This window comes from Brienomyrus brachyistius, unplaced genomic scaffold (assembly GCF_023856365.1).
Source record: "Brienomyrus brachyistius isolate T26 unplaced genomic scaffold, BBRACH_0.4 scaffold32, whole genome shotgun sequence".
NCBI classification, from domain to species: domain Eukaryota; kingdom Metazoa; phylum Chordata; class Actinopteri; order Osteoglossiformes; family Mormyridae; genus Brienomyrus; species Brienomyrus brachyistius.
Genome location: NW_026042307.1, coordinates 4,811,428 through 4,837,633, shown reverse-complemented (window position 1 = coordinate 4,837,633; position 26,206 = coordinate 4,811,428). Strand labels below are relative to the sequence as shown.

General features: G+C 41.4%; 1 long non-coding RNA gene across 2 annotated transcripts in view; it reads left to right on the top strand.

Moving 5' to 3' along the window:
* Positions 1 to 25,567, top strand: part of LOC125721219 (uncharacterized) — a 73,272-nt gene extending 47,705 nt beyond the window's left edge. The window contains exons 1-4 of one of the 2 annotated variants that reach the window (XR_007385732.1): positions 23,578 to 23,925; positions 24,471 to 24,590; positions 25,078 to 25,124; positions 25,281 to 25,567. This is a non-coding gene — a long non-coding RNA (uncharacterized LOC125721219). Of the gene's footprint in view, positions 1 to 23,577; positions 23,926 to 24,470; positions 24,591 to 25,077; positions 25,125 to 25,280 lie in introns of those variants that run through there. The other variant, XR_007385734.1, reaches the window with a different exon arrangement.
* Positions 25,568 to 26,206: the final 639 nt, after the last annotated feature.

Here is a 26,206-nt window from a genome sequence, read left to right as displayed (position 1 = left end):
TCTTCAGTATAAACACATGCCATGATCTGTGAGAATCTCCTCCAGAACTCTGCATTTCCTCAAGATCTTTTTGTAATATTGCATCATGGCACTGCTCAGAACAACACAGATGGTGCATAACAACACAAGGGAGTACAAGACAACATGGTGCAGAAACAGTGCGATACAAAGCAGGACAAAACTGGATGATACGTGGTCAGTGGTGGATAAAGTGCAGTAACAGCTGTACAGTGCAGCTGCCGTGGAAATGACTGTTACAGGGGATGCAAAAGCTGCAGGTTTGAATTGTTTGGCGAATGAAGCTGTTCATGAATCTGCTAGTCAGTGTTTGTGGATGGTGGTCAGAGTCCTGGATTATAGACTGAACCTTGTTACTGTGGCAGTTAAAGTACAGCTGGTCAATGGAGGGCAGTTCAGTGCGAATGATGTTCTTAACAGACTTCGCAATGTACTGCCTTCCTGTCATGTGGCTCCACCATACCATAGTACTACTGTAAGAACTAGGGATGTAACGATACATTCAACTCACCATTTGATACGATTCACGATTCTGAGTTCACGATACAATTTTCTCATTTTTTGCAGAATGAGCTGCAGACAAATATATTCAAAAATATTCTTATATTTATCTTTCTGAACTGTTGACACTGTTGTGAACAGTGCAACTGAATTTGAATAAAATACTGTTGAAAAAAATCCCAAATCAAAATAAGTAAATAAAAAAAAATAAATCAAATAAATAAGCTAAGGTTTGCATGTGCAGCTTTTTAGCGTGCTTTGCCCTTTTAATAATCTTCACTCAGCTCACGGTGGTGCCAGTGGACCTGTTTGTGTATGTTATCAGTCTATTACAATGTTTGCATGCAGTTTATGTCTTGTCTGTGCTTTTCTCGCTGTTTCCTCCTCGTTTGTGATTACCGGAAAGCTAATATGCTGCCACACCGCCAATTGAAGATCGGGGGGTGCGTCCATCCATCCATTTTCTGAAACCACTTAATCCCAACTGGGATCGCGGGGGAGACCGGAGCCTATCCCGGGAACAAGGGGCGCAGACAGGAACCAAGCCCAGGCAGTCACCTACACACCGCAGGTCGCACACACTCACACAACTACAGGGCCAATTTAGACTCACCAGTCAACCTATCCTGCATGCTTTTGGACCGTGGGAGGAACCTGGAGTCCCCGGCGAAAACGGGGAGAGCATGCGAACTCCACACAGAAAGGGCCCTGGACCGAAGCCAGCACTAACCACTGTGCCGTCCTCAGTTTCAAATTCATTCATCATCTCGCGTTCGCTCAAAACCAAAAACTGACGTACGATGTCGACGTGATACGCAGTGACATCTGACGTCAAACTCACATTGTGAAATCAAATGTAATATTACACCAGTTTTTCTGTTAAAGTACTGTGAAGTACTCCTACAATAGTGATTCATTTTCCACATCAGCCGGTTTAAATCTTCATGCATTTGCACCGATTTTTAACTGATTTGTGATTCATCATTACATGCCAGGGCCAGCAGCTCTGCATGGCTCGACCCTCATAAACATTCTCCACACATGCTGTTCAGGCAGTGGCCACAGAAATTCCCCCAGTGAACTTTATGCTTTCTGTCGGAGAGTATGCTGTGTTCTGGCCTTAAACCCTGCATACTACTTTGCAGACTTTGATCCTCTTAACAACAATTGGCATTTCTGGTGGCTGAATATCCATCCATCCGTCATCCAACTGCATGCTTAAAAGCTGTGAATAATAGTAATAATTCTTAAAATTGCAACTATCTAGAATTTCAGCCTAGTTACTCAGCTAAATTACTATTTAAACCTAGAATAATTTCTATAAGGGGCGGCATGGTGGTGCAGTGGTTAGCACTGTCGCCTCACACCTCTGGGACCCGGGTTCGTGTCTCCGCCTGGGTCACATGTGTGTGGAGTTTGCATGTTCTCCCCATGTCGTTGTGGGGTTTCCTCTGGGTACTCCGGTTTCCCCCCACAGTCCAAAAACATGCTGGGGCTAATTGGAGTTGCTGAATTGCCCGTAGGTGTGTGTGTGTGAGTGGATGGTGTGTGAGTGTACCCTGCGATGGGCTGGCCCCCCATCCTGGGTTGTTCCCTGCCTCGTGCCCATTGATTCTGGGATAGGCTCCGGACCCCCCGCGACCCAATAGGATAAGCGGTTTGGAAAAAGGATGGATGGATAATTTCTATATGTGTGATAGAATCAAAAAATATTTTGTTTTACATATAAATCTTCACAAGGTGTATTACACATGGTATTCCCCAGACACCGCCACCCCAACAGATGCTTTGTTTGTTAAGACAATAGCTCAGAAAGTGGTTGATCGATCTTTTGCAGCTTTTACCAAGGTTTGTACAAGCCAAAATTAAATTTTGAAACGGATCCCTGCCACACCCTGCCCTCCTGAACCTCCCGTTTCCTCCCTAGTGTGGTATAACGTGCCATGCCTGTTCCGCGTTTGTTTTACCTCTCCTTCCTGCCCTTGTGTTACTCATTTCAGGTGCCTCTAGTTTGCTCCCTGCTTAGCCTTGTATAAATGTGCTTCTCAGTCCTGCCTTTAATGTTGCTGCTGCTGTTTGCCTGTGTGTTCTTCCCTGCTTATGATTCCCCCGTGATCCAGTTGTGATCCAGTTGTCTTCATATCATGTATTCACATTCCTCAGCTGAGAGTGAACAAAGTTCTGTGGAAAGTATCTGACTACAGATAGACTTTCACCCAGTTCTCTGCGGGAGCTCTGATTACAGAGTGACTCCCCGACTACTTCTGAAGCCCTTCCTTAAGTATCCAGACCAGGTGATGGCATGTTTCTGAAGACTGACTAATTTCGGTCAATGGTTAATTTTAGGGGCATTGCTGACCTTGGTTCTCAAGTCCCCAGCCAATCAGATCACTTTAGGGGGTGGTTGTAATTCCCTTGTTCTACCATGAGAGAATCTCTCTCAGTTTGGTGGGTTGAGCCGAAGTTTCTGTATTTCTCTTAGGAAAAGCTATACTGCCTTAAATCTGAGAGTATAATACTCCTCGTCTCATGCCTATTCAAACGAGACCAAACATGCGTGTATTTGTCCCTAACATCTATGTGTGCTGAGTTATCCTGTTTATAGTGGAAAAGGTGTCTGTGTCTGGAGGCTGACAGCTGTTGTTGCTGTGGATTGATTGTGGAACTCTGGTCACTCCGGGGGTGAAAGGTCTTGCTTTTTCTGTGCTGCTCCAGTTATTCCTATCCAGTCTCTCAGGAGCCGGCAGGCCTTTGCCTTCCTTAAAAGGGGTGGTTTGACGAGTTGAGTCCAGTCTTGCCTGGGCCAGCGGAGCTCTGAAATAGACTGATGCAGGCTGATCAGAGTTGGGGCCTGCAGGACCTATAAGTTTTATGTCCTTACAGAATGTAAGTGGCATCATACTAAACTAGTGGTGTTCGAACTAGCATGGAAAGAGGCTATGGGTAGCTACAAAAAGGCTCTTAGTGCCACCAAATCATCTAGTATCTATCAGAACTAATTGAAATAAACAAAAATAATCCTAGATTCCTATTTACTATGGTGTCCAAGCTGACTAATAACCAGACCACTGGTTATTTTCCAGTGACGACTTTATGAAACTTTTTGACCAAAAATATGCTCAATTAAACAGAACATTTTGAATATTGAATATTGGTTAACCAGTCAGAACTGATGTACTTAATTTTATCTTCAAATTCATCTACTTGTATGCTAGACCCTGTTCCATCAAAATTATTCAGCGATGCTCCCAGCATTGATTGAACCGCTACTAGCAATAGTTAAACTAAAACATATAATCATATTACCCCAATTTTATCTTCACTGCACTGGCTGCCAGTTAGATTTCGTGTTGACTACAAAACACTGCTCTTAACCTATAAAGCTGTAAATGGTCTTGCACCGCAGTATGTGAGTGACCTCATTTGCGTTCCGAATCATACACTTAGATGACGAGATGGAGGTATTCTATCCGTACCCAGAATAAAGAACATTACCTTTGGGGGAAGAGCATTTGCTCATAAAGCACCACAGCTATGGAATAAACTTCCTATTAGTGTTCGGAACTCAGACACAATCTCTGCTTTTAAGTCAAGGCTTAAGATGTACCTCTTTCGCCAGTCTTTTGGATAGTTAAATCTTCTTTTCTAAGGTGAATGGGAAATCTGGAGGTTCATAGTTATTTGAGATTGAAGGGGAAAGGGGGGATTGGTGCTGTCGTCCTGCCACTCTCGCCGATCACTTAAGCTGTGGATGGGAGGTGGCTTGACGCCAAAACCTCTGTAAACCCTCATGCCTGTGCTTCCTTCCAGGTCACTCTTTTAGGCAGGCTGTCATAGTTGCTTTAGTCCTGCCGGTTAGGTGTAGGGCAATAACTCTTCTCCATCTTCTCTTTTTCGAGCTGATACCGAGCCGACTACACCGTGTGAACCCGCACCTGGACTCCTGGATATAACTACATGAAACCAACTGGGACTTTATAACTATATGAACTCTAATGAATGTCAATGTAAATGCAGTTTCATGCTCCTTGGTCGCCCAGAGGAGGATGGGGTCCCCTTCTGAGTCTAGGTTCCACTCAAGGTTTCTTCCTGCTAGAGGGAGTTTCCTTGCCACTGTCGCCTCAGGCTTGCTTGGTGGGGTTCTGGCCGGTTAAATGTAAAGTGCTTTGTGACAATGCATGTCGTTAAAAGCGCTATATAAATAAAATTGAATTGAATTGAAGTGCTTCCTCAGATTCATTTTTAAATGTTCTCCAGCTAATTTCCACTATGGCCACGAGTTCTAGTATTTTAAATTAATATTGAAATGGTCATTTGGCTGAACAGCATCCCGACCTGTTAGAATCTTATATACCTGGATCATGTCCCCCCATAGTCTCCTTTGCTTGAGGCTAAACAGATTCAGCTCAGCGAACCTCTCCTCATAAGACATTCCTCTAAGTGCAGGAATCATTCTAGTCATCCTACGTTGCACCTTTTCCAAGGCAGCAATGTCCTTCTGAAGGTATGGTGACCAAACCTGCACACAGTATTCTAGGTGGGATCTTACCAAGGAATTATATAATCGTAGCATCACTTCTCTTGACTTACATCTCTAGGTGTGTGGAGTTTAATCCAACATCCTTTTGCCTTTTTTTAATGCTTCCCCACACTGGCAAGAGTGGGACATGGAAGTATCAACATACACACCGAGATCTTTCTCGTAATCAGCTACCTTTATTTCAGTGGAACCCATAAAATATCTGTACTTTACTATATTTACTATATTTCTGCTCCCTGCATGGATTACCTTATATTTATCTATGTTAAATTTCATCTGCCACGTATGAGCCCAGTCGCTAATTAAATCCAGATCCTGTTGTAGCCTCTCTGGACATGAGACATGATCTAACATCAATCAGAAGATACCACACCAGCAGATAATGATTTCTGGAATAGTAAAGTTAAAGGTTGGCTAATAATACCCCTCATCTCTTTTAAAACTATAGATAAGATGCCATCAGGGCCTTGCGATTTATTTATTTTGAGCTTAGCTAGGCTTTGTACCACATCAGCCTCAGTTATACATATATTGGTCATAGACATCGTTGTATTTGTACTAAATGGTGGTAAGCTATTCTACTGTGAACAGCCATTGTAAAATAATCATTAAACTCATTTATATCAATTTCATTTTCAATTATAAGGCCCTTACTATCCTGCAAATGAGTGATTTTCAGCTTTTAGAGCTCTTTCGGAGTTAAAATATTGGAAGAAACTTTTAACGTCATCCTTATAACTGTTATTAACTAAACCTGTAGACTTAGATACTCCTGCTTTATTTTGAAATCATTAGTTAATTTCCATTTGTGGAAGAAAGCCCTTTTGCTCCTGACTTTATTCTTAATTTTCGTAGTAAACCACCTGTGACATCGCGTGCTGGACGAACAGGCAGGAAGCGAGGAATCAAGGATCCGGGAAACGGAGAGTCGGGAATGAGGGTTTATTGATGAAAACAGGTACCAACAGCGAGAGATTTCAATGACAGGACTGGGGAAACAGACTTGAATGTGGACTAAATACACAGGACTACTCAAACTGACAGAAAACAGCTGGTTACAATCGGGGCAGCACACATGGTTAATGAGGGGGCGTGGCACACACGAGGATCGTACAAGCAGGTCATGACACCAGCTTGGTTGCAGTTTCCTAGATTTAGTTTTTCTGGAAACGGGTATGAAGTTCTTTTGCACTTGCAACAATGTGCTTTTAAAAAATTCCCATGCCTCTTCCACAGTATTGCTATTTAACTCCATCCGATTTACAGTTTCTAGTTTCAGTCTCATACCATTGAATTACCCTTCCTAACATTGTATACTTTTGTTTTGGACTTGGTTGAAGACTCAGGCAGCAGGAGTTGCCCCAACGTTGGTATGTCCTTATCCATAAGGGGGAGTAAACGTTCTGGTTTCCCGACCTTATAAATGAAGGAGTTGGGGGATGTTGCCAGTGACCTGCCGGATTCCAGGCAGAACAGGCCTCGCTATGCCACAGCCCTTCAGAGACTGGGCCTTCCGTGCAGAACCTCTGCATCCAAATTAGACCAGTTGTTTAACAAAACCCTAAAATGGGGTTATTTTTGACATGGAACGGGACTTTGATTCAACAACCCATTACTTAGTTGCGGCAAGTACCCAATATCAAGTATAGCTGCAAAGAATCTGCCAGAGATTTTCAGAGAAGTTCCCCAGATGCATGGACTGGACTAAGGTGCGTCAGATTAAACAGGAGCCTGGTAAATTCTGTGAGCCCCACGCCAAGTGACTGATGGAAACATACTCCAGCTACAGTGAGATGGACCCTCCAGCGGACCGAGAGTGGGATTCCCTCTGGGAGCGACAACTCGTGCAGTTGCTGGTGGATGAGCTGCAAACAGACATCAAGAAGGACTTCCAACCTCACAATCATTTACCAAACCACTTCAGGTAACTTGTAAAGATGTAGGTATTGGAGTATTCACACATTCATTTGCAGTGTCCACCTCCTGTCCGGTAAATTTGGCAGGACAAAATTTGAATAACCTATAGGCCAGACTCATGAATGCGGCTGAACGAGTAAAGGTAGAACAGGTGGCCAATCCTGTTATACAGTCCTAGTAGATTGAGAACCACCTGATTGCAACTGTAGTTGGAATCAAGGGCTGAGCAGCATGGTGGCCTGGGGGACAATTATGAAAACACAGACCCACTGATATCCTTAAAACCCACAATCAAAAGAGGAGTCAGGATGGCCAGTGACATGTGCTGGCTAAATGGGGACAACAAAGAGAGAACAGAACAAGGCAGGGAGGGATTCTGACACAGGTGCCATGCTACTTTGTTTAAATATGCTGTAATGTTTTAGTGCAAGCCTTAGACAATGGAATCTCTGAATGACGCCGCAGTCTGGCTCTTTCTGAAGGTCCTATACTGTAACCGTCCTGAGAAGTTGTTTGCATGCACTTGCTGCCTTGACACTTGTTGATGTGCGTGTGCCCTGCTCGAGCAGTAAAGGGGAGATCACATGCAGAGCTGATTTTCTGTAGTTCCTTAGAATAAAAATAGAATATTCTCTTCAAATAGGAACACATGCTGCGTTTGATTATTTCACTCCAACTCGGACAAAAACGTCACGAAAAACATCACTTCCCATTAGAAACGCCTCTTTTATGACGTTAATGTCTGACAGAATCTTCTTGTCCGAGTTGCCCCTGTGACGTAATTTCAACATGGCGGCTTACACACTCAACATTAATTCTATTTTACAAATCCTTAAAAATGTTTATTTTGTTAAATTTATTATTATCCCATCCATCCATTTTCCAAACTGCTTATCCTACTGGGTCACGGGGGGTCCGGAGCCTATCCCGGAAGCAATGGGCACGAGGCTGGGAACAACCCAGGATGGGGGGCCAGCCCATCGCAGGGCACACTCACACACACCATGCACTCTCACATGCATTCCTACGGGCAATTTAGCAAGTCCAATTAGCCTCAGCATGTTTTTGGACTGTGGGGGGGAACCGGAGTACCCGGAGGAAACCCCACGACGACATGGGGAGAACATGCAAACTCCACACACATGTGACCCAGGCGGAGATTTGAACCTGGGTCCCAGAGGTGTGAGGCAACAGTGCTAACCAGTGCACGACCATACCGCCCATTTATTATTATTATTATTTATAATTATTAGTAATTATTAATGTAATTGCACGTGTTCGATTTAGAGAATACCATATTGTGACCGTAAACAGTATCCTAACATGCAATATCAGATTTTTACCAGACTTGTTAGTGTTTTTGGTTTGTTTGTAGTTTGTTTGCCTCTCGAAAAAAGAATATCGCTATGAATGTACTAAAATACTTTATAAAGCTTTTAATGTGGTTTGACTAGTTCCTGTTTCTTGTTTATTTGTCTGAAATAATAATCTTACTCCATAACTGCTAAAATATAAAGCAACAACACAGCAGCGTATTCATGGAGGCAGCCATGTTTGTTCCGAGTTGTGCTAGCTTGAACGGGAGATTGTTGGATGTGATGTCACCCAATTTGGAATTTCCAAGTTCCGAGAGAAAAACGAACGCACCACAAGACTCTGGCTGGAAATTTCTACAATAGAGCCATTTAGTTATTTCTAGAAAAATATTTAGAGCCAATGACCTGATGTCATTGTAACACAGGTCACTGTCCGTGGTGCTGAATTCTCTACTTGATGGGCTGGTGCTGAATGAATATGACAGCTGGCCAACATGTCTGTGTGCTTCCACTGACTGGCACCCAGACATATAATGACTTTTAACAATGAGGAGGGAAACGTCCAGACAGGAAATTAGTCAACAGTAATTAGTAATCACATATAGTTCTCATTTATCATGATGTAAAATTCAAAAACCTTTTTTTTATTATTAAGGGATAAATGTAATTGAGTTTTAATGTATCCTTTCCGCTCTTAAAATCGCAAATTATTTCTGACTATTAATCTGCACATTTTAATAATTTCATTAATATTACCTAATTGGTTTGTCTTTTTTATTAAATTTTAAAACTAGCTGTACAATTGTTGATGTTGTTGCTGTTCTGAATGTCATTGGCCTGTTGCCTTACGTCTGTCTAAACATGAGTGAGGGGATGGATGCACTATTCTATGGGGGCCTCTGTAGAGAATAAATGATCCTAATTTTATATTGAGAGAGATGGTTAATTCCTTTTTAATCCATACTGCGTTCAGAGCCCCTGTTCTGCCGTTGATCACTGCTGCATATCATCCCCAAACCAATGGCCTGGATGAGAAAACGAATGATGACATAAAATGGTAAGTCTGTTTTTGAGGTTGTTTTAGAACTGTGTGAGACAGGCTCTATTCTTTTAACATTACATCAGGAATTACTGATATTATTGACAATCAATCCCTTAATATACAGTATCTCACAAAAGTGAGTACACCCCACACATTTTTGTAAATATTTTATTATATCTTTTCAAGGGACAACGTTAAAGATATGAAACTCTGATAGAATGTAAAGTAATCAGTGTACAGCTTGTATAATGGTGTAAATTTGATGTCCCCTCAAAATAACTCAACACACAGCCATTAATGTCTGAACTGCTGGCAACAAAAGTGAGATTAAAAATGATTTGTGGCAAGATCGGATCATGTGTGTTGAAGAGTTTCTTATGACTGACAAGTAGTTATTTAAAAACATATCTTGAAACAGCAAATTACATTGTTCTTAATGCTTTTAGAAAATGACTCTTTATAATGATCTGTGAATAATAATAATTTGCTATGAATGTTTTTCCACTTCAGCTTTCCACAATTATTCTTCCCGATGAGAAAAGCTACGGCACGTTTTTTGATGAAAAAAATAAAGTAGTTGAGACAATAAGCAACAACAGCTGAAAACATCTCCTAGTAACAGGAAAAACAGAAGCAGGCATGTGGTAAACGAATACAAAAGAGGTACCAAAACACAGTTTATCATGTTGGAGATGAGGCGCTTCTGTTCAACATGAGGAAGCGGGGACGGAAAGGAGGAAGAACGGAACCGGATTTTACCGGACCTTATGTCATCCAGGCAATATGTGGCAAGCTGGTTACACTGTCTAATTCTGAAGGGGCAACTTTAAAGAACAAATACAATGTAAACCACATACAGAAGGAGCCAAACTGATGTCCCAAGTCAGGAATCACACAAGGTGCCAGAAGAGTATAAGACCAGTAAACCTCCCTCTAGCGCAGAGCTTCTGACAATCGAGAAGGATGCTGACAGTTGAAAAAAAACTCATGTCTGTGTGTTATGAAAGAATATCAATAAATGTTTCCGAAAGGGGATGACTCATTTGGTAATTATTTACGGCTTATGTTATGGCTGCCAATTTACAGTCTTTACTGAAGTCTGACTTCTTTTGAGTCACCTTTAATATAGATTGGACACTCTCTATGCAATGTGCAATACTTACATAGATGGTAAATGTTTACCTGCTTGCACAGATGGATGATTAGGTAATTAGTGTAAGTGTGTGTGTGTGTTCAATCGCATGTATGTCCAAGGTCCATAGTAAATAATATACACTGATCAAGAGATGCCCGAAAGTGGATAAAAGAGGACATTAGTGGGTGTATCACTTAGTGTAACGCGTGCAGGAAAATGAGCAGGACTGCAAGCCATATAATGACCCTTGTCTAGCTCTTAATACAGTATGCATACAGTGATGTATCTACAATGGACAGCTACTATGAGCAGATAGCACAGTACAGGTGCTTATAAGATCTGTATGCTATTTCCATCCATCCATCCATTGTCCAAACCGCTTATCCTACTGGGTCGTGGGGGGTCTGGAGCCTATCCCGGAAGCAATGGGCACGAGGCAGGGAACAACCCAGGATGGGGAGCCAGCCCATCACAGGGCACACTCACACACTATTCACTCATACATGCATACCTACGGGCAATTTAGTAACTCCAGTTAGCCTCAGCATCCATCCATCCATCCATTGTCCAAACCGCTTATCCTACTGGGTCACAGGGGGTCCGGAGTCTATCCCGGAATCAATGGGCACGAGGCAGGGAAGAACCCAGGATGGGGGGCCAGCCCATCACAGCTCACACTCACACACCATTCACTCACACATGCACACCTACGGGCAATTCAGCAACTCCAATTAGCCTCAGCATGTTTTTGGACTGTGGGGGGAAACCGGAGTACCCGGAGGAAACCCCACGACGACACGGGGAGAACATGCAAACTCCACACCCATGTGACCCAGGCAGAGACTCGAACCCGGGTCCCAGAGGTGTGAGGCAACAGTGCTAACCACTGCACCACCATGCCGCCCCCTGTATGCTATTTCATTCTATAAAAAGAAACTTACTGTACTGTACAATAAAGTATTTCACCACTGCTTCTTCCTCAGCTCCCACTGTTTGCTAGCACATGCATCTTTTGATTTCTTAGTGCAATCTGTGCTTTATTTTTTTTTTGTGAAATGTAAGTGCAGTATCTGTTTATTAAGTGCTGTGGTTTAATATGTACATTATTATTTCAGTACTGTGTATACTGTCCTTAATGTCTTGCCTCTCTCGTATAACTTGAGATACGCCCAAATTGACTTGCAACAAGTGGTCCTGGTTCCAAATGCGGAAGGTGATGGATACCTGTATTTTATATGCTGTAGTGTGCTGGGTGTCAGACATTGCAATGCACCTTGCTTTGATCTTGACCTGTTAGATCAGAGGGAGGTAATCTTATCCAGAAAGGGCCACTGTGTATGATGGTTTTCACTGCAACTCTCTGAACAGCGAACCTAACAGTTATCCCAATACCTTGATCTTGCTAGCATATTTAAATGTGTACCTATTCAGGAATAGAGTGGTGAAGGCATTCAGAGGAGGACTGATGATTATCAGAGGGAACAAAGGGGCTGGGTACTTGTCAGTATCCAGTAGAACCACCAGACTCCTACACTGAATGGTTCTGGATGTGGCACAGACGTTAATCCCTCTGTATTAGGGGATCCGTCTCCAGTTTGTACTCTTCTAGTTAATAGGTAGATTATCAGGCAGTTTTTCACCCTAGTCCAGTACTCATTGACAGCCTAATACACCGTGTTTCAGTTTGTCTTGATAGTCAATACATGTCACAGGATGTACATTACTCTGATGGGCAGGCCCTCTTACATATGATGGAAATTGCAATACCTACTTTTGGCCACGAGATGGCAGCAAGAAAATAGAAAAATTATTTTCCCACGGTCTACTAGCAGCTTTTAGATGTTAATTCTTCATAAAAATAATTTGACTTGATCCAATGTATTTTTAATACAAACAATTACCACACAAAGCTGCTAGTTTCCTCCGGTTTCCCCCCACAGTCCAAAAACATGCTGAGGCTAATTGGAGTAGCTAAATTTACCGTAGGTGTGCATGTGTGAGTGAATGGTGTGTGAGTGTGAGCTGTGATGGGCTGGCCCCCCATCCTGGGTTCTTCCCTGCCTCGTGCCCATTGATTCCGGGATAGACTCCGGACCCCCTGTGACCCAGTAGGATAAGCGGTTTGGACAATGGATGGATGGAAATAGCATACAGATTAAGCACCTGTACTGTGCTATCTGCTTATAGTAGCTGTCCATTGTAGATACATCACTGTATGCATACTGTATTAAGAGCTAGATAAGGACAGTGGGTCATTATATGGCTTGCAGTCCTGCTCATTTTCCTGCACCCGTTACACTAAGTGATACACCCACTAATGTCCTCTTTCATCCACTTTCAGGCATCTCTTGATCAGTGTATATTACTTACTATGGACCTTGGACATACATGCGATTGGACACACACACACACACACACACACTTACACTAATTACCTAATCAACCATCTGTGCAAGCAAGTAAACATGTACCATCTATATAAGTATTGTACATAGCATAGAGAGTGTCCAATCTATATTAAAGGTGACTCGAAAGAAGTCAGACTTTAGTAAAGACTGTAAATTTCTCAGCCATAACATAAGCCGTAAATAATTACCAAATGAGTCATCCCCTTTCGGAAACATTTATTGATATTCTTTCATAACACACAGACATGAGTTTTTTTTCAACTGTCAGCATCCGATCCAAACGGGATTCCCATTTCCTTTCTGTGGGATCCAACAGAACACGGGCTGACCATCAGTCAACATGTCTTCAACCATGCAGGACAGGACCCAGTCCAGGCCAAACCTCACGGTGCTGGTGTTAATAAAAAAAATGTAAGGAACATGCAGCTGCAGCTCACACACAAACACAGTCCACAGCATCCAGAAAAAGGTCAGGCCTTTTTCTTCTTTAGCTGACTCCGCCCAGACCTCGCCCCCTTTCTGGGCGCCTCGCACTATGCCTTTGAACTGGCCCTGCAGCTTGGCCCGTTTCCTGTTTCCCAATGCAAGTCATAAGATTCACCCGTAAATGATATTTTGAATCGGAACGATATTTATTACTATTGTTTAGATTAAATATATAACGGTTTAATGATTGAATATAACTTGATATTGTTGTTTGTGTTGTTTAGTTTGAGGTTCTAGTTTCTGTCTTTATCCGCTTTCGTTTCAGTAGGCAGCTGGTTCATCCCAGGCTCAGGGTCTCTCTGCTCTTCATCAAACCCACACCCCCAGTTTGGGAGCACCCTCTCCCTCTCCTCCCCCCACGGCTGTGACTGTTACTCCTCCTTGAGGAGTAACTGCTCCGCCCCCTATCCCAGCCCCTATACCCACAGGAGTGCATCACCCAGTGAGCCGCCGCCCTGCCTGTCCCCTCACACAAGCACACACTGAAATCATGGTCCTAAGCTCTCTGTGTGGGTCACCACGATAGTACAGCACACCGACGATTACCCTCTGACTGAATCAGAATCAGCTTTATTTGGCCAAGTATGTTCACACATATTGGGAATAGTTAGACATTTAATCAAAATAATTAAGACAAGACATAAACATACAGTTCTGTTGATATGCGACGCATATAACCTCTGCATTCACAGCACTGCTTCAGTTATCGAAGAGCAAATTTCCAAAACTCACTCAGTCCGATAACCTAAAGTAATAAGTCATAATCCTCTTCATACGTTGCAGTAATGGGAATGAAATCTCACTCAGTGTTTATGTAATGGAGCAATGGAATTTCGTGAAATTTCCAAAAGTCCACAGAAATATTTAGAAAAACATTCCTGCAGACTGAGTTTTTGATATTTGCTTTTCAATTAACACAATTTTCTTCAGTCTGAGGTTTAACAGAATTCAGCCATATGCTGTTCAAAAAAAACTACACAGAACAAAAACAGAATGGACTTTACATCTGTCTGAAAGGAAAGTTGACACAGGCTGCAGCAGTGAACAAATCAATCAATGTATTAAAGTTAGGCATTAAGTAACTGGAGGCAGTATATACATAACATGATAACATGCCTTTTCTGTATTGACCATATTAAGGACGCTGTAACACTGCCCACCACATACCTGCTTCATTTATTGTTTTATACTTGCAGCTGCTTATTCAGACAGCTCGTCTACCTGTCTGTCCATGTTGCCCTCCCATGACAACTGGTCCAGCCTACAGGTGCCGTCCCATTCCGGCATGTTACCCATGAGTCATAGCGGCACCTCCGGGAGCAGCTCCAGGTGAGCCCGTGCCTCCCCTCCCCCACCTGTCCCCATGCTGAGTCTCGGGCCCCCGTCTTCCCTCTTGTTCTCGCCTATACCCACATCCTGGCCTGTGTCTGCATCGTCTCACCTCATTAACAGGACTTTCGCCTTCTTCTGTCCTGATCCATTCAGGCCCATCATTCTGGGACATGCTTTGATTTATTTCGCCATAGTTACTCTTTGTTTTCCTTTGTACTTTGCACTCTACAAGTAAAATGAATAAAAAATAGGCATTATTTTGATATTGTTTTAGTACAGTGACACTAGTATATTTGTTGTTGTTTCCAGGCAACACTGCATGCTGATTTAACGTCTTTCCTTAATCTCCACCCCATTGCTCACACACAGCCAGTATCCCAGTTTGTGGTCAATGAGCTCCTCCTCACTCACCCCAGTCTCCTAGTCCAGTGGAATGTCCAACAGCTTGGGCTCTCAGTTCCTGCGTGTCATGCCCGGCTCGTCCGCTCCTCCTGTGTGCCACGCCCCCTGATTACCCACGTGTTTTCTCCCGATTTGTACCCAGCTGTATCTAGTTAATTTGCTCAGTCCTGTGTATTTCAGTCCGTGTCTTACCTGAGTCCAGTGTCTGTCATTGATGTTTGTATGCGTGAGATGTTTCCCCGTCCGCGCTTCCTAATTAAACTCCCGTTTTTGCCTGTCCGCTTGCTCCTTGCACGCCTTGCCCGCACGATCGCCTGCCTGCTTGTACCCGATCGTGACACTGCGCAGCTCTACAACTCATTACCCAGGGCTCTCGCACCCGGCCACAGTGCCCCTCTCAGGCTCCCCGCTGTATGACAGCACTGCCCCATCGGAAGTTCATGAAGCCTCACAGTACGACGCCTCTCCCCACGCGCGCTTAGCCACCACCGGGACTCCCATCACTCCTCCTTCCCTGTAGGGCGGCGCACTTCCATTATTATTACAGTTTCTACTGTCACTCTGTTGCTTTTCCTGGTGCTGGACTTTTGACAGATAAATACATTATTTGTTGCATTCAGTGACAAAAGATTGGTCTGTTTAACACCCTCAGTCTCCACCCTATGAGCCCCTTGTTGGCGGCAGAATCAGGAAGATGTCGGAGAAAGCAGAGGTAAAGTGAATAGTCACCTCGACAATAATGTGGAAACCGCTAATGGTGATCATGCCTGTGTGGGTGAAATGGATCACCACAGTATAAGCGGATGATGATTATAGACGATTTTTCCCTTTTTCTTTATGTCTGTTTACCATCTAATAGGCATTTTTTTTCTTTGGGATGCGTCTAGGTCAGATACGACCAAAATATTTTTCTCATTTCAGAAGTGAAAAAAAATATTGCTCTCAGATTCTGTTCAGTTGTAGTTTTTTAAAATAATGTACCTTGATTTGTGTTTGTTTAAAATGCCATTACCTGTTGCTTACTGGGCCGCTGAAAATGTCTGGCCCAGCTAAATTTCTTGGTTTAAAAATCTGGCCCAACTACTTTCCAGACCTGGACTAGCCCTACTGAATCATACACTAATGTTATTCTGTTATGTGGGCTGTTGTGATAGGGAGATTTGCTGGATGCTGCACGACGGGTGGTGTCCCTGCTGCAGAATGCCCTGTCTGAAGCAGCACCTAGAGACAGTGAGGGTTGTTGTTATCACCTTAATATTGTATATACGCAATCTGTTATTTCTTAACTAATATAATTGTAAGGTATTCTTCTAATATATTGTGCACAGCCAACAAAAAAGAGAAAAATGCAAAACCAAAGGAAGGCTTTCTTTTCTCTTAAAAGTCTTTTTTCTAAACCAACTGAGAGTCAGTTAGAGGGGTGTTCATTATCAGTATTGTTGCTGGCATTTCTGAAAATGTGCCAATTTTAGTCAAGTGGCTACTTTTCAAATGCAGTCCCTGGCCAAGATGAAGAAAGTTCATGAAGACTACATGATAATATTAAGCACTGACATAACAAACAACATTTTTTACATGCAAAATATACAGGAAATATACACTGCAACAGGCTAGGATAGACAAATAACCAAATACACTTGCAAGCCTGACCACTTTAGACCCCAGATTAGAAAATTGGTGAATGAGCATATATTTTTTCCAAGTTTTGTTTTGCTTTCAAGTTCTCACAAATAAAAAAAAAAAAAGATTTTCCCACTATAGCCAGATCCAGTTTCTGTGGGGGGCGGGGGGGGGGGGTGACAATTTGTAGTAATAACTATTTCCTGCTGAAAACCACTGGTAAACTATCCACATGTCTCTGAATATCTGTGAGTCCCGAGACCTCCATGACAGATAGATATAAGTTGCTAGTGTTGATCGGCAGGAAATCTTCTCCAAAGCCCCACCACCACCTCACACCAATCCACCCAGGGTTTACTCCAAATAAATTTGCTGGTAATACAAACCGGATCAACTTGTGGTTTGTGTCCACGTGTACTAGAGACAAAGGCCCTGGTACATTCTGCGTACAACACAGCCAAGACTTGACAACCTTTATATGATGCGCATGGAATCAACCCTATGCATGGAGGCTGCAACTCTTCTCCACCGAACCCTGTAGCCCATTGACTGCAGCCTGCATTGACTATCCTGTAGCCTGCATTTGGTAGATCATTCTTGACAGAAGAAACCAAATTGTCAAGTTCCCTAACACAGAGCTCATACTCTTTTATTCTTCTTAAGATTGTTCTTCTTGAAACACCCATCAGTGTGGCTATGCAAGGCACAGGAAGTTGAGTATGGAGCATTTCTTTCAAACATTGTTCTTCAATCAAAATCTTGGGTCGTCTATTGGTGGCAGCGACTTCCTGTGTGACACATGGGGCTGGACGTTCCAGATGTGCCCTCACAAGGTCAAAGAGCTCTTGCAAAGCCAGGGTGATAGCAGGAGGTACTTCAATGTGATTAGACAGGGCCTGCAGAAGATACAGCTCCTGATGACAAAGGAACTCCAGGTAATCCAAATTTAGTGGAGTCGCGCTGAATCCTATTTCTATTTTATGCAGAAGACTTTCGAGAAGGTGGTATCTGAGCTGTTCACAGAACAAATTATAGTTAATGAGGTGTCAAGATCTTGTCTCTGATCCACACACTAGGCCTACCATTCAAAAGTTTTAATTATGAAAATGAAATGTTTTTGTTTTGTGAGGTGCTTGTTCATGTATGATGATGTAGTGGCTGCTCTGTTTGACCGTGGTAAACCTTTTCACAAACAATATAAGTGAAGAAGTATGACATTAGATCTAAGGACCAGAGTATAATAAAGTTAAATAAAATCCATCAAAAACACTTACTCAGTGGAGATTCCAATGTAGTAGGCAGACAACTTTATGGCTTTAATAATGAGTGTATTTAGCAGCTACAAGGACAAAAGATATTATAAACCTCTCCATTTTAATGCTAATTTAATAAACATTAACAGATAGCACTTAAGGTGGTTTCGCCTATAGTCTGCTAACACTAACCCGAGAACTAATATCTGAGGAGCGTTCTTCCCAGGATTTGAATTTATTAAATTGGCTTTGTGATGTTGTATTAAGAAATTTTATTCACAATGCAATTTACCGTACATTGGCCCATTCTTTTATATACGGTAAGACGAAGCGGGAAATTCGAGCGAGCGAGTGCTGTGCAGACGCGAGCGCGTAGAGGGGATGGGTTTTCAGCACTCGAGCACACGCACGCGCGTGGTTCGACTTTTGGCCCTAATTTAACGGCGAGCGAGTGAGTGAGTGCTGTGCAATCGCGAGCGCGTAGAGAGCATGGATTTTCTGTTTTTATGCGCACGACTTTTGGCACTAATTTAACGCCATAGAAATGTGTGTTTAAAAGGGGAGGAGATCGGGTTGCAGCGCTGGTGTGAGCGGTTTCTCCGGGCAGTTCGCTCGAGGCTAACGTGGCTTTGGGAACGTGGTGTACCCGTCACCCATGCCAGGGAAGAAATCAAAACCGAAATGCTAGGAATATGGACTTCATCTTACGTCAAGCGTTTTCCCCTCCATTGACGCCCATAAAGAAAAGGCTTAAAGTCCATATTCCTAGCATTTCGGTTTTGATTTCTTGTCAGGTAAGTCTTTATGGCCAGATACATTCGCGAGAAATTTGGTGATTTGTGGTGACTGTTTTAATACATTAAGTTGCGTTACGCATTTTCACATTAAGCGTTTTAGAATGTCCCGTGGCAGGTATCCCCTTCTATTGCCCTAGGGAGGGTTGTAACCCTCGTCTGTATATTAATAAAGAATAATCCTTCTATTCCTGTCTCATGTATCTGGACCTCCCCAGCAATTTAACGAAATTTGGTGGCAGCGGTTACAAGTGAACCCGTTTAAGTTTAGCGCTCATACTTCCGTCCATATGTTTAAGACCCACCTTGGCTGACTTAGCTGACATGTCCTGATTTCATAATCTTCAAATTTGTAATCTTTTCTCCTTCATCTAACTCCATGTTTTTAACTTCTTGTCATTTTCTTGCCGTTTGACTCATAGAAAATTATCAGACTTAAATGACACGTCAGCCTGTGCAGACAGCGATTTCAATGTTTTAATAAATTGGCCAGCAGGTGGGGGCAGTGCTCAATTTCATTAATGCCATTCAGAAAACTTTCAGGCTTTATGTCTTAATGAACAGCCTAGAAAAGGACAAAGCATTATATTACTGATGCATACAGCAGATCCCCAACTCAGGCTGTGTTGCATATTCTTAACAGTGCTACAGTATGTTCACACAGCCAGTACAAACAAACTTGCAAGATCTAGACCAGGGGTCACCAACCTTTTTAAAACGGAGAGCTACTTCACGGGTACTGAGCCATACGAAGTTTGATATCAGTTTTAAACGCCCTCCTAAACATGTCTAAACTTCATGCATGATAAACATGTTTTAAATGCTTTTTTATATTCAATTTCAAATCTATATAAATGCAAATGTGATAGATTAGAAACAGGACAAAATAAAATTTTAGATGATGTTCGCTGGTGAGTTGTGCTATTTTATAGAACAGGTCCACGGGCAACTCATGTGGTCATTGGGGGCATCCTTGGGGCACCATGTTGGTGACCCCTTATCTAGACCTACCACATCAGGTAGGAAGGTGCCTATTTCTACCAACTATTCAGACCATCAGACCCAAACCATACATTCAGTCATGCACAGGCACTCCACCAGAGGGCTCTACATTCTGTCCTACATCTGCTCACCTGTTAGACCCACACTCAGTCTCCATCCTGATTTCTACCTACTACTCGGACTATCTCACCAAAACCAGTCCTGTGGCCTGTTCTATGAAGCGGGGTTACTGGCTTATTGGGGAAACTTGTCGGATTTCTTGATCGGGACCTTCAACTGCTCTGCCATAGAGAGCATCCTAACATGCTGCCTTACGGTCTGGTATGCGGGCTGCTGGTGGCCTCCTACCGCTCTGCCATAGAGAGCATCCTAACATACGGCCTTACGGTGTGGTATTCGGGCTGCTGGTGGCCTCTATGACTTTTTTTGTAGACAGTCCATCTGTGTGGTGCTGTTTGCACGAATTGTTTTGGGAAATGCACTTACAGTTTTGCAGATGTTAAGGGTGATTCCAGAAATGCATCAAAGCAACTGAGGAACTGCAATGTCACTGTACAGTTACTTATAATGGGCGCCAATGTAATGTGTAGAGTGGCAAATAAACTGATTCACCATTTACTCTCATGTACATCACTTAAAATGCTTGTTTTAAATGCAAATGTGTGAATGTAAATCTAAGCAGTAAAGCTACAATTTACATTCTGTTTGCATGGTGGAAAGAACATTTAATCTGCCTTTTAAGTGTGATTAGAAGATCTAATGCCTGTGTGCTTGTAATAAGATGGTCGCTGGTTCAAACCCAGCCACAGCACATCTCTGCGTCCTTGAGCGAGGCCCTTAACCCCCAGCTCACTGGGCATCACTATGGGTGGCTGCCCTTCGCAGACAACTTACTCTGTTTACTCTAAAAAAAAGAGAGCAAGTTGAGAGAGAAGTTAAGACAATTTCTCCACAGGGACCAATAAAGTATCAATTATTATTACTGTATGAGAGACTGTCTAATATCAGATAGATAACAGACTCATACTGTGCTGAGCTTGTCTGAGAGAGATGATTAGCAAATGCTCTCCCACAGTATCTCAGCACTCTGTACAAAGAACTTTATATGCTCAGTATCTGCTCCTGTTTATCTAATTGTTCTCATTTTAACTGGATGTTAAGGAGTAAATTAATAAACGTCATGTAAGTGCACATTAAAATGCTTTTTCACTGTTACTTAAGTTCCCATGTGAACAGCCAATCAGATCAGCCTGATGTGTGTCTCTCTGTTTCCTCTCTGTTTCCTGCCCTTTCATCCCGACCACGACCATGATCTCTCACTTAGCAGCAGAGCAGTTTATTCTAAACAGTGGAAGCACAAAAATGTTCAGACTCTTTGGTCTTCTCATTTTCATTAGTAAGGCCCTATAATATAAATTATTTTGGGATTTTAATATTTTCATTTATCTGTATGATGTGATCAGTGGAATTTGGCCATTTAATCTGCATCATAGTTAATAGTTATTTAGATTACTATTATATGTCTTATTTGATTATGATTTTTTTTGTTTTTCTGTTTTTGCAGACACTGCACTGACTACAGATGTTGTTCAGCCCAGTCACCTGATGAGGGTTCAGCTTGGAGACAGTGTGACCCTGACATGCTTCTGTCAAGGAGAAACAACTTTTGTTACTTTGTTTAAGCAAGCTGTTGGTCGGAAGCCCCAGCCCATGGCGAAAGCACTTCTCTACGTACCTGGTGAATTTTACAAGGAATATAAAAGCATAAAACGTTACTCCTTACTGAATGCAGAGGGGAGTTTTAACCTCACTATTTCTAACGTGGAGCCGTCAGATTCTGCAGTGTATTATTGTGCTGCTGTGTTTCTTCATGAGGTCACCTTCGGGAATGGAACCTTTGTCATAATCACAGGTAAATGAGATTCCAACTATTTTCATATTTGCTTTATTATAATGTCAGTAAGATTATTCCCTGCAAAATAATTTTGACAGTTTAGTTGTTTGTCAATATAAAATTAGCAAAGATACCTTATTGTCTGCTTTGTTCCATAAATGTTTTTCTAAACATCAAACAAAAATCATTCATTATTATTATTATTATTATTATTATACAATTTGTTGCATTTTGCTTGCTGTCAGCCAAAAGCCTAACCTTCTCTTTATACAGATGTTAATGTTACACATTGCAGCCTCTTTAAAACAAATAACATAAAAAAATGTTTGAGTTGTTATATACAGTATAGGACTGTGCAAAAATCTTAAGCAACAAAAGAAAATTATTTTTGACGTTATTTATCTGAGCAGTCAGTGTGTATTCACTCTGAAAAAAAAAATGCATGATTTAACATATGAACTAGGGATGTGCACCATTCAGAACTGATTTGAGAATGAAATTCTCAAATACGTATCCTAAAATTCAGGATTTTGAATACATATATGAACTTGAATTTCAGTTCATTTTGTTAATCTGAATTACATTTGAATTGTGGTTGAAAACAGGTTGTGGCATTGAAATTTATATTTGAATTTAAAGAAGAAGAACGAAAAAGGGTTTGGATTCAAATTCAAGTTCATATACGTACTGTAGGTGTAGCTTTTAACTAAAATATGAACTTTAATTTAAATATGAATTATACATAAACACATTAACATTGTTATACATCATTGTTATAAAAATGTCGTTTTGTAAAGAATGAAATAATGCAACATTTGAAGTGTCACCTAAAATAATAATTATACTGTCATTTTGTGCACCATGGTGGATCTGCTCATAGGAAGAGCTGAGTGTCTCTCCTTAAAAGTCAGTGTTGGCTGCAGTGACGGCAGTTTCTAACCTAAGAAACGTCCCAAACACTTTTCCTGCATCAAAAGTCAAACTAGTCCCTATTCCTGCCATGAAAGGTTCACATAATGTCACCGATACCTGAACCAACCATGTTTATCAGAGGATGCCAACCCTTTGGCTGCAGCTTTCTCTGCACACGCTGAGAGAGTCTTCAGTGTAGCAGGAAAAGATTTCAGGCCAGAAGATTGCAAATTAAATCATGAAACCTTTGAAGATATTATGCTGAATAAATGTAATAATAATGAAAAATTAGCAATGTGTATTGGAATAAAGCATAATTGTATTTGCCATGACGTTTTGCTTTTCGCTGTAGTGCTATGGTTGAACGGAAAAACTTACTTTTGTGTGCATAAGAAAATAAATAGGAGGAACTACGAAACCAAGTAATTCCTTTTACTATGTATACTTTTTCTTTAATGTTAAAAGATAGACAAACTAGTAATGGGCAAACAGCTCTTCGGCTCTTGAATTAAATTATGCAGGTACTACAGCAAAATGCTCAAAAATACCAAAACACATCAAGAGCTAAATATGCAAAAACAATAAATACCTTCCTGTGGAAAAGGGGCAACATAAACCAAATGTAAAGTCACGAAAATCATGAAAATATAAAGTACACTTTACACACTTCATTTCTTTGAATTGAAATTAATTATATTCATCTACCTTCATACATTAATACAAGACATTATATGATTATAATGTTTGTTATTATCATATAATTTTTATTTAGGTATTATGTAGGTGCAGTTAATGTATAGTGTTACCTGATATATACTAATAAGCAGTAATACAATAAAAAGAGAGAAGAATGTCAGCTGTTCTCCAAGAAGTTACTGATTTCTTGGATGGCTAGAAGAACATCGATTCAGTTCCCAAAAATCTGTAAGAACAATTTTTGAGGATCTGTATTTTCCATTGTTATTCTCAAAGGGCTGTCATCATGACTATTTTGCTTTTCAGGTAAAGACTCCAACAGCAGGACTGTGGTACAGCAGCCTGTGTCTGACACATTGCAGCCAGGAGACTCTGTGAGCCTGCAGTGTACGATAGAGACTGGGAGCTGTGCAGGAGAACACAGTGTTTACTGGTTCAGACATGGATCAGGAGAATCCCTTCCTGGAGTCATTTACAGCCATGGAAACAGCAGTGATGAGTGTGAGAAGAGCCCTGAGGCTGGATCTCCTACACGGAGCTGCGTCTACAGCCTCCCCAAGGGGAACCTCAGCCTCTCCGATGCTGGGACTTACTACTGCGCTGTGGCCATGTGTGGGGAGATGCTGTTTGGGAACGGCACATAGCTGGATATAGATGGTAACACCCAGTGTGGGGAGATGCTGTTTGGGAACGGCACACAGCTGGATATAGATGGTAGCACCCAGTGTGGAGAGTATATCTGCTTCAAAGTTTTATTTAGCTTATTCTGCTATTAAGACATTTATTTCTTTTTTTAATGTAATGAATTTTCTAATTTAAGTGCTTAAATTAAATTACACAGATGTTAATTTAATAATTATCCATCCATCCATCCATTTTCCAAACCGCTTATCCTATTGGGTCGCGGGGGGTCCGGAGCCTAATTTAATAATTATTTCAAATATTAATATCCATCCATCCATCCATTTTCCAAACCGCTTATCCTATTGGGTCGCGGGGGGTCCGGAGCCTAATTTAATAATTATTTCAAATATTAATATAAATTGTTAAAATGCAAAATACTAGAAGTTCATGTTAAAAATGGACTATTTACAAAACAACTGCTGTAATGTGTTATCGATTTGATCTTTAACTAATGTAATGTAAGCAAATGGGAAATGTGTCTCTATATCATTATGCTGAAATCTATCTCTTTGTTACAGGCTTTCAGAAGCTGCTGGATCCTCTTCACTCTGGCTTGCTGATAGTTTTATCTTGCAGCATTATTCTGAACGTTGCTCTCATTTGTATAAGATGTAAACTGACCTGTACACACTGTGCAGGTACGCTGCCCGGCTTTATGCACTCAGAAGGACAAAATGTAGATTTTAACAAATTATAGAAATATAAAATTGTTTTATGATAGATAACATTTTCATATTAAAACCACTCTTGCAGGTAATACAGTTTTAAAATCCATTATTAAATCTCACCTTATTTATATAAACCTTTTTGTACTGTAAGATTTACATTTTTGTATTATATCTTTCATATTTTGCAAAATCTATTGAAATATACATGTTGCAATAAGTTGCATATCAATAACTTTTATTACCAAGATCTCCTTTATAGCAATTTTATTATATATGATATATGAGAACAAATGACACGTATCCAAACATGCACACTTAAATTGACAGAAGTCATTTTTACTTTCATTTTTGAGACAAAAAGGATGTTGATTGCTTGAAAATTCGGAATGTTATCTGACCACGGTATGATACCGTGCGAAATTAAATAATATATTGATGTGTTATATATTTTAAACAGATGAAAAGAACAGTGATATATCAAAAGTGGAATGGTCACGCAAGCAAGTATGTAATAAATATTTCAAATTACAAATCGTCAGTAAAACAAATGAACCTCAGACTGATTTCCATCCTGGGATCAGCATTTTAAGTGCTATTTGTGAAAATAGGTAATAGCAAACCGATTTGATCCATCCAATTCTGCCATCTTTGTCTCCACAGTGCCATGACGAGGACACACTGAATTACGCTGCCCTGAACCTTAAGAAGCCAAAACCCAGGAGACAGAAGAAAGACGGGAATAATGACACTCTGTATTCTGACCTCCGCTACAGAGATTATGAATAAAGATGCTTCTCATTCATGTCAGTCACACAGAGTGTTCAGGGTGTAGCTTTAATAATGTTCAGAGGAGGGCAGGGGAGCCAGTGCTTCTGAGACTGAATCACGGGATTTTACGGAGCACCGGTGCTGAGTTTGGTGTCAGTGTGTTTGGGGCGCATTTTTACTGGAAGTGCAAATGTTCAAGCCAGACTGGGGGCTGAGGGAGGGGGAGAGGGGAGCCACAGAGATTATTTCTTCATGGCATGGGGGGGAATAAGCGGCTTTAATGTTGTGGAAAGGCTGAGTTGCTGCAATCAGTTCTTTGATGTCACACATGCTTACTTGTCTCCCTTGTGTACCATGCTGAATGGTTTGGGGCAAACGCACAGGGACTGATCGATTATATTAAACAGATGAAAGAAACTGAATGAAAATTTCAAGTGTTCTTAAATTACGTTTTTCATTTAATTGTGTGTTCTGGATGTATTTTTGAGTATATACATGTACCTGTATATGTACCTGTATATATACCTGTGTCGTTAATAACGATGTGGATAATTAAGAAAGAGGAGTTTTGTTTCTTGCTCCCTGTCTTGTTACTTGGCTCACAAACATACACACACATAGACACACACACAAACATACACAGACACACAAACACACACACACATAGACACACACACACACAAACACACATGCACACATGCACACACACACACTGCTACGGCTCTGTAAGAACACTACCATGCTCTTTTGTGTGAGTGGGGTGGGGGGTGTTAAATAAGATGAAAATGACAATGGCTGTACTTTTGTTATGTCAGTTG